Genomic DNA, 10273 nt, shown 5'->3' on the forward strand with positions numbered 1-10273 from the left:
GGTTTTATCTCTTAAAAATGCAGAACTTGCTGATAGAGTTCTTATTGCCTCAAATTGAAAGTCGAAACATGGCGAACGCCCAGAATATTCTAGATTCTGTAAACATAAGTAGACACATCTTAACAACTTGTACTCTTTTCCAAGTATAATTAGAATAATCGAGCCAAGGAGGATGACGTGGGTAGGGCATGTAGCACGAATGAGAAGAAGAATGCATATAGGATATTGGTGGGAAAGCCAGAAGAAAAGAGTCAATTGGGAAGACCAAGACGTAGGTGGGTGGACTATTAAAATGGATCTTAGAGAGATAGGATGGGATGGTATGGATTGAATTGATGTGGCTCAGTATAGGGACCTGTGGAGGGCTCTTGTGAACACGGTAATGAACATTCGGGTTCCATTAAATGCTGAGATATTCTTGAGTAGCTGCAAAATTGGCGGCTTCTCAAGAAGAGCTCAGCTCCATGAGTGAGTGGGACAGATCTACCATTAAACTGTGGGATCCAGTAAGACGAAGGAGATTATAAAGATGTGTCTGCAAATTACACGTATATGTGGAACAGCTAGATGTGTGTAGAGAGTTCGAATACATAATGCCTTTTTTTTAATGATATCTTATACAGGAACACACTGCCCTTCACTTGGTAGGCCTGTATACCTCTTATGCCTCTGTTTTTATAATCTGGCATGGCACTTATGCTCTTGAAGACTCACAGAATTACTGGTGTTTTGGACTTTTTCCATCGTCCGGAATTTTTAGGTAATAGAGGACAATCACATCCAGTGACTGAGATTAGCTCCTTCTAAGGGGCCCAACTGAGTAGGTGTCTTCTTTTCTCACCTGAAGACGGAAACAGATCCAGTTTCCGAAACGTCCTCTGTTACCTAGAAATGCCGGACGATGGAAAAAGTCCAGAACCCCAGTAATTATGTGTGTCATCCACCATCTTCAGAAGCCTTTAGAATCTACTCTTGAAGACGGTTTAACGAATCTTCAAGACTTGTTCATTCGGAAGGCTGTGGTCGTGACTTTTATTAATAGACTCTCTCACGGTTTGTCTCATTGAACCGAACCGAACTACGAGTACGGAGACGTCATCAGCGAACCACGACTCTTCTGAATATAAAGCAGTGATAATAGCCACTAAGACTCCAACTGACAGAGGCTTGGGTCCTTACTAAACAGGATGAAATGCAATTAGGGTGCTTCGAAATGAAAATGTTGCGTAAAATTTACGGACCGTCGTATTTTCGGGGAGAGAACTTTATCAGTCGTATCATGATGACAGGCCGCGATGGGCCGGCCACGTGATGCCTATGCGTGAAAATGGCCCTGCAAAGAAAGTGCTGATGCTGGAACAAGGAGGCAGACGACCCAGAGAAAGACCCAAATTGAGATGGGAGGAGCAAATTGAAGAGAAAACTGCAAAGGAAGGATGTAAGGGATGGAAGGTAACAGCTGCTAGAAGAGACGAATGGACGATTCTCTTGGTGAAGACCAAGGCCCACCCAGGGCTGTAATGCCAAGGAGGAGGAAGAGGACTCGAACTGAAACTGTTAAAATCTGCAAGAATATGTGAATAAGAGAATAATATTAAAACTGATTTAAGAAAAATAAATTCCAATTATGTGAACTAAATTGAATTATGAAGAAAGCAGTCTTCTGGGATGTGGCACCGCGTAGATGTGGTGTTAACCGACGTTTCGGAGGAACGTATCGCTCCATCTTCAGGGTAGAAGGGAAAATAAGAAAATCCGCAAGCGAAGAGACCGTGAGAACCGTTACAAGCAGACTGGTGTTGGAAATAAACACAGCTATGTGAGAGCAGTGAAGGGGGGGGGGCAAGTCTATATGGGAAATCAGTGGAGTGGGAAGGGGGGAGGAGCTGGGAACAGAAGCAGGGGTTTGTATATGATATTGTGTCGGGGTAGAGAAAGGCAAGGTTAAATGGCGGGCACAAATCTTACATAGATTGAAATAGTTCAAGGAAGGTTACAGTCACACGTTTATATTTTACCTTAATTGAAATTTAAATTGATTTAATTTATTTAAAATTTGTGGCTCTTATTAACACGGAAATGAATATTCTGTTTCCATAGCGACTATTTTGTGACCAGCTGAAAGTCTATCAGCTTTTCAGAAAATACTATACTGCGTGGAATTATTTATTTGAAATGATTTATTGCAAATAGTTGCAGTCACATTTTAAACTTCACACACTCGAGATTATTCGGTTATTTTACTTCTTCAATTGTCCATGATTCTGAAATGTTCATTAGAACACCGGACGATAGACAGAGTCTAAAAATCCAATAATCCTAAGTGATATGCCCCATTGTGAGAACTCTTTAGAATGTGCAAGAATTACACGTTTCACAAAATGTGTATTAATTTTGGTTTTGACTGTATGAAACCCTTAGGAACCCCCCTTTTCCTTTATCTGTAAAATGGAGGTTACGGTACGTGTGTGTGTGTGTATGTATGTATGTGTGTTTATTGAAGCTCCGCGGCTGCCGGCAGCGATGCGGGAAGAAGATTGGCAGGATTGTGACACTCAATGAATTGAGAGATGGGACAGAGGGAGGATCAGCAAACCAATTTCTACTTTGTGCATGTGACCTATTCCAATATCTAGAATCTTCTACTCACTGGGAAGAATAGGATGAAAAGGTAAAACCACTCAATTGAAAGATCAAGATTCAACATATCAAGCGATCAGAATATGAAGACGTTTGTAGCACTGGCAAACCATAAAGCATTCCTGCTGCTCTAATCGGCAAGCAGTACGAAGCCAACTGAACTGCAGGGTGGCTCCCCTTTCGAAGCGGTGTCGTTGCTCACGGTTTTTTTTTATTGCTAGTGGGGTGGGACTAAGTCCCTTGTACTGCGGCCACTTTTGGCCTATTGTACCAGCCCCAGATGATAGGTGAGGGTGATTGTGGAGCAATTGGTGGAATGAAGATTGGCAGGGAAACCGAAGTACTCGGAGAAAACCTGCCCCAGCGCCACTTTGTCCACCACAAATCCCACTTGACCAGACCCGGGATCGAACCCGGGCTGCCGCGGTGGGAAGCCAGCGACTAACCGCTTGAGCTATGGTGCGGGCTGCTCACGGGGTTAGAAGCGGGCTTCTTACTGCGGAGAATCAAATTTGATCCCAGGACAGTCCATGCAGTAACTGTAAGTTGAACACGTGTCAGTGGAGAAGCAATTTATTGTGTTTCCCTTGTAAATTATTGCGCGGTTTGCCGAACCTCAGTGATTAGCTCGTCATAATGGGCAGTGCATAGAACTGGTTTAACTTGGTTTCCATTGGCAAGCTTTAGCAAGCAGTGCTGAAACATCGGAATCTGCTGTCAGAGGACTAATTTGTTGGGTTTTCTCCCCTTTGGCTCTACAGCACCAATTTTGCTTTGGCTTACCTTCAAGAAACTCTCCGTTTCACTTCGGTTTACTAGATCCTAGACATTTGGTGGACGGGTGATCAGCTCATCGCAAGGCCTCTACTAGTACACAACCATAGAAAAAACACACAAAAACAATCAACATCCATGACCTGAGTGGGATTCTAACCCACGGTCCCCGGCTTCCTAGCGACGGTGACCGGCAATTTTTCGTTAGACCGGCCGAACTAAGGATAAATGCTCACCAGCCAGAGATTAGACCCGATGGCATTAATTTTCTTCGGGATGGATAAGATTGCGGATATATGGAATTGCTGTGTTTTGTAAAGAAGGGTTGTACTGTGGCAGTGTAAGTTGGAGATCCTAGCTTGCAGACAAACTGTACTCAGAGTGTTTCATATTCTGTCACGGGCTTACGTTTATGAGATCTCCTAGCTGTCTGTGTGTTTGTGTGTGCCCTAATATCTTTCGTTTTCTATGGGATCCGTGTCGTATCAAAGGAAAGTAGGCGATTAATTCCTCCTAGAACTTGTTCATCTTTTGAATAATGCATAACGAGGGACTTCGGAATTTGTACTTCTCTATAAATTTTATTGAGAGCCGGGGTAGCACAGTCGGTATAGCGACTGGCTACGGGCTGGACTACGAAGGGGTCGGAGTGGGGCCCATTCGGCCTCCTATCCATTGGGTACCGGTGACTCTTTCCCCAGCGGTGGCGCGGCCGGTGTGTGAATCCGACCGCTCATCTCCAACTCCCACATACATGTTCATTGTGTAGTGCTTAATTGCTTAAGCACAGGGACAAATTTACCTTTTACTTCCTCACTCACTTCATTCAAATGACGATAGTGCTTCGATTAGTCTGCAGCTGCTTCCATACAAATCATTTAAAATTCATCATTCATGTATTATCTCTATTTTGGAGTTTGCTCGGTTCGAATCTCGGCTAGAATGTTATCCTGATCATTTTCATGGTTATCCTCAATCCCTCCTGGATATTTCCGGAATGATACGTCAATTATGCTACTGCCACTTCTTTCCAAATCCTTTCTAATTCATCAGTCCTCCTCCCATCCGGCACTGCATTCTAGGCAATTATAGCGTCGTTACATAATTCGCAGAACATAAATCATCCTATTATCGGAAGCTTTTGTCTTCTTGTTTGCTGTCTAAAATTATAAAAATTCGAATATGCAAAACTATAATTTTGCGTATGGTTCTGTATGGGTGTGAAACTTGGTCTCTGACATTAAGGGAGGGATATAGACTGAGGGTGTTTGAGAACAAGGTGTTGAGGAGAATATTTGCACCGAAGAGGGATGAAGTGACAGGAGGTTGGTGAAAACTGCATATTGAGGAGCTTCACAACTTGTACCCTTTTCCAGATGTAATTAAAATGATCAAGTCAGGGAGAATGAGATGGGCACGGCATGTAGCACGAATGGGGAAGAGGAGGAATGCATATAGGATTGGTGGTAAAACCAGAAGGAAGGAGACCACTGGGAAGATGAAGAAGTAAGTGGTTGAACGACATTAATATGAATCTTATAGAGATAGGATGGGATGATATGGATTGGATTGATGTGGCTGAGGATAGGGACCAATGGAGGGTTCTTGTGAAAACGGTATTGAACCTTCGGGTTCCATATAATGCTGAGAAGTTCTTGGTAGCTGCACAATTGGTGGCTTCTTGAGAAGGGCTCAGCTCCATGAGTGAGTGACTGATCATCCGAAGCTATGTAGTCTGGATACTGGCAGCGGTGTTAAATATACCACAAGAAAAGCGATATTCACGAGTTCCATATCAAATGCCATAGGCAAGAAGAAGTTCCCTGTTTTGCAAGTTTTGTTCATTCAGGGGGAGGTACACGGAGTCGGCGCATTCAGCTGATGCGGCCCGTTTGACGGTAGGCAAGTTGACCAAGTACTTCAGTCGGCTGCTTGCCGTTACAGCTAGCGGTCCCTTGATGTAATACTCTTGTCTCTTCTCCCTAGACACGAGAGTTTTCGCTCGACCGTGTGGCAACAATACGGTCGAACTTCGGGCGCGCGGGAAAGAAACCACTGGATTTTTGGGACGTCGTCACGAAAAAAGTTATTCACTCATATCGACACAAATATCGGGTGAGTAAGAAGAAAGTATATAAATATAGCGTTTACTGTATTCTGTCATATCATTTAAACGTGACGTTACATTAAGCGAAAATGCGTTCTTGTCTATATTTAGGATGCTGGCTGCTGTTTGTCGTGTAAAACTTGTCATGTTTTGTTGCAAATGTTCCGGCCATTAATATGGATATTGGCCATGGTGAAGATTCGTGCTTTTCAGTTAGCTAAGGGAGTGATAATTGAGGGGAATATAGGAAATCTAATATAGGCTGTGATCACATCTGTTCGGTTCGTTGTAAATGTCTGTGACGTTTAGACGCGTACATATTTCTGTGTAATATTTACAAGACGTGTACATTAACATAATATTTTTATAGTTCATATTTAAAAACTGAGAAAATGACTTTATTAGGCACTATATTATTAAAATTAATGTAATAGATACCCATACTGGCTAATGTTTTTTTGACTTCTCTTGTAATTAAATAGAATCTAATTGCGCTTGCACGGAATATTCGATATTTTAATTAAATGAAATGTATATTAAGTTTTGCTAACGCTTAACTTAAAAGAGATTCAATAGTTCAGTTCAGTTCTTTGTTAATTTGCGTACTTACTCAGTAGCCCGTGGGACACATAAAATATAAACACGAACCAAAGAAATTACCAAAACAAACACGTAAGCTCTAACAGAAGACAAGGCAAATCAATTTGTAATATTCAGAAAAAGAACTCCGTAGTTTTAGTCCGCAAGCGAACTATACCGAACGAGCGACCGCTGCTTGTCGGCGAAGTTGGTTCCAACTTTAGCGGATAAAAGGTGTCACGTGGTCAGTGCGACGAATCTCCATGGCCGTTAATCTCGGCTTTTCTAGACCGGAGTCACCATTTCCTTGAAATAGCTCCTCAGTTACGAGGCTGAGTGGGCTCCGTTCCAGACCAGGTACTCAGAAAATCAGCGACGGGCTGATCCCCGTCCAAGAAGTCCTGCCGACTATGTATAACCATACTTTCAGATTAATTCTGATGGAAAATTGGCCAGAGGGACTAATAGGGAAAGTATAAAAAGTAATTTTGAACCGTGGTTTTAGAAGCAAGTTAATTAAGTTACACGTCTTCTGTTATTATTTAGTCATTTTCTGTATATGTACTAATTCAGTGCTTTTCTAGAACAGTCGAATCGGGTTCCCCCTTATTGTGAGAAGTAAATTCTGTGGGAAATGATAGCCAATATTCCGGGGAGAGAATCGGCCCATTTGATTCGTGGATAAACACAATACGTATCGCTGTTCATATTTGTTCATTTTATTTTATAGGAAACAATTTTATTAACATTTGGCTTCAATTGAAATTATAGCCTAAATTAACCCGCTTGGCGAGGTGAACAGCAAGTAACATTACAGATAATATTTGTTATATTCTGTTCAACACAACACTGCTTCTAGTACGTAGCAAATAACATGGACCTTTTTGTACTCACTGTTACTAGACACAGAATTGTTTCACAGTAGACGATAATTCGGCACAAATAGGAAACATATGTCTCCAGAATAAAAGTCTCAGAGCATTACTGCTCGACCAGCTTGCTCGGTATAAAACCAGATCCTTGCAGCGTAAACCAGGAAGAGAGGCCGAACCCCAAAATTCTTTTAGTCGAATGAATTTTATTGTGATCTAAAACTGTATCCTGTACTTCCTAATTTTCTATCATCATAAGAAATATGGCGGCCATGAATACATATATAATGGAGAAATAGCAGCGCCAGTTGATTTTGTGAGGTACCAGGATCAACTGCCATACCATGTTGAAAACACCGGTTCTCGTCCGATCACCGAAGTTAAGCAACATTGGGCGTGGTTAGTACTTGGATGGATGACCGGGGGGCACGCGGTAGCGTAGTTGATTGGGGCACTATGCTGCATGCCCGAAAGTCGCGGATTCAAGTCCCGATGTGGTCATTTTATTGTTTTCAATTGACCTAATCCTTCTAACACAAATGAGTACCAGCAAAATTCTTGGGGGTAAACCTTGCCGCCGTCTATGAGCCAATTGTTTAGAAAATGTGGGAACTTCAACATCTCACAACCCAATGGGCCTCCACGGCCTGTTACAGGGATACCCTTACTTTTTACTTACTTACTTTACTGGGTAATGTGTTTTGAGAATTCCTGCTTTGTCCAGGTTCTCGAAGGACCTGGGGTGCCTCAGTCGGTGTAGCAAGCTACGAGCTGGATGGGCGGGGTTCGAATCCCGGCATAGGTAAGATTTTTTCTTGTCTACGCCGTCCAAACCGGCTCTTGGGTGTACACAGCCTCCTGCCAAATAATTACCAGTGACTCTTTCCCAGATGGTAAATCGGCAGGGGCGTGAAGCTGAACAAACCTCTGTCTAGTGCCGAGGTCCATAATGGTGGCGCTGTAGTTCCACTCCACAGACGTCTTCATAGAATGATTCTAAATTATATAAGAATAGAGATAGCGTTATCTTTGCCGATTTTAGAATCAATTAATTTTATATAAAATTTTGATAAGGACTCGGAATTATGAATTTCGTCAAGAATTGGATATTGAGAGCGAGTTTCTCTCTTCTGTATACTGAATGGACTCATATATTGAGGTTTTGGGAAGAATTGCTGTATGCATTCCTCTTCAGTCCCTGTCCCTACTGTGCACTGCAAGCAGTGTTGTGCGTTGATGAGGGACACCTGCTGAATAAGCCCACAGTTGTGTTCAGTATTTTTTTAGTTAAATTTTCCTTCGGCAATGACAAGAGGTTCTTTGACCCACCCAGACTCCAATCTAGTGGATACCAGGAACTATTTCCTCACGAGGAAAGCGGCAGTTTGTGAAGCAGACTATTCACTCCCACCTTGTGCCTAGGTAAAAAATGATGGAGCTATACCTCCACACCCCCATACATCTAGTACTTAAATTAGCACAGGGATACCTCATGCATTCCTCGTCAGTCACATGCATGCTTCATACCCGTCCGTCCCATCCTTCTTAATTTCATAATATTTTTATTGCTAGTGGGGTGGGACTAAGTCCCTTGTACTGCGGCCACTTCTGGCCTATTGTACGAGCCCCAGATGATAGGTGAGGGTGATTGTGGAGCAGTTGGTGGAATGAAGATTGGCAGGGGAAACCGAAGTACTCGGAGAAACCCTGCCTCAGCGCCAGTTTGTCCACCACAAATCACGCTTGACCAGACCTGGGATCGACCCGGGGCCGTCGCGGTGGGAAGCCAGCGACTAACCGCTTGAGCTATGGCGCGGCCTAATTTCATCATAGTCATGTATTATTATACTTGATGAAGCATAAAAATTATGAAGCTCCTAAATTTGCTGTTTTTTCCGCTCCTCTGTTCCATCCCCTCCTTTGTTTCCAATGTTCTTCTCGCCGCCCTGTTCTCAAATAAAGCGCAGACATATTTGTTTCATATTCTTTCTTCTAGCAGACTGCGAATATAGCAGATGGTTGAATTGTTCTGAAGAAAGAAAAGGAACGGAAGCGCATGCCGCCTCACAACCTGGTGTGCGGCAGGGAGGCATAACACAAGGGGCCTATGCGTATGAAAATACCTATCGGGCTTTATTTTAGAACGCGATCCCATGCATAAACAATTAACTTCTCTGTTGATATCTCGAACACAATAACGCTGTTACCCTGGGGCATGAAATTTTTAAATTTGTTGAAAATGTTACACGTATAAACGGGAACTGTTAGCTTAAAGGTCTGTTTTTCTTTCAGAAGTCTCTTCAGTAGATATCAGGATCTTAATACAAGATATATCCTGAAAGTAAAGATACAAGTCTATGCCTCGCCATGGCTCAAGCGGTTAGTCGCTGGCTTTCCACCGCGGCGGCCCGGGTTCGAACGAGGGTCTGGTCACGTAGGATTTGTGGTGGACAATGTGGCGCTGGAGCGGGTTTTCTCCGGTTACCTCGGTTTTCCCTGCCAATCTTCATTGCACCAAATTCTCCGTCATCTTAATCACCCAGGGCAGGTACAATAGGCCAATCAACGGCCGACGTGCCGAGTGGACCCAGCTGGACTCCACCCCCCCACTATGCAAATTAAAAAACAGATACAATTTCAGTAAAAATGCAAGGGATTTTTTTTTCTGGAAATGGAAGTGGTGCCGTGTGAGATAGGAACCATATGACAGGGCAGAGTTCATCGGTCACAGTCACGGCAGTGTTTTGCTCGCAGTTTGTGTTTAAAATGGCCGTGTAGATTCGAAATTCCTCCAAATGTGAGGTTCTTGCAGTAATTCGATTTCATTACGTGAAAGAAGAAACTGCTGATGAAATTCATTGCCAACTTGTTTCTGTTTACGGCGAAGATGTTACGAACAGGCAGAACGTGGCAAAATGGTATTGTGAATTTGAAGCCGGAAGAGGTGATGTTCATGATGAAATAAGGATTGATAGGCCATCCGTTTTCACTGATGAAATCATCCAAAAAATTGATGAAAACATTCGTGCTGACAGACCATCGATGAAATTCAACAATGTCCAGAAATGTCAAGAATTGTTCTCCATGGCTAAGAGAGCAGGCAGGATATTTCTACGACGCTGGAATAAAAAAAAACTCGTTCCCAGGCTCACTAAGTGCATTTCGATCCTTGACGACTACGTTGAAAAAAAATAAAGCTGCGCTGTAAAATTGCTACAAGTGAATAAAAAGAAGAGAATGCTTTACAAATATTTTCTGGACTTTGTATCTTTACTTTCCGGATAAAATTCGTATATATATA

The 10273-nt window shown here is 42.7% G+C and overlaps 1 protein-coding gene and 1 pseudogene across 1 annotated transcript in view; both read left to right on the top strand.

Annotated features, from left to right (window-relative positions):
* Nucleotides 1-5350: 5350 nt before the first annotated feature.
* The window catches only part of LOC111869445 (slit homolog 1 protein), a 185354-nt gene continuing 180431 nt past the window's right edge, over nucleotides 5351-10273 (top strand). Inside the window, exon 1 of the mRNA XM_023860988.2 lies at nucleotides 5351-5529. The gene's annotated coding sequence lies outside the window, so the exon portion shown is untranslated. The remainder of the gene's footprint in view (nucleotides 5530-10273) is intronic.
* On the top strand, nucleotides 7302-7420 carry LOC111869447 (annotated as a pseudogene).

Source organism: Cryptotermes secundus, unplaced genomic scaffold, assembly GCF_002891405.2.
Source record: "Cryptotermes secundus unplaced genomic scaffold, Csec_1.0 scaffold1053, whole genome shotgun sequence".
Taxonomy (NCBI): Eukaryota; Metazoa; Arthropoda; class Insecta; order Blattodea; family Kalotermitidae; genus Cryptotermes; species Cryptotermes secundus.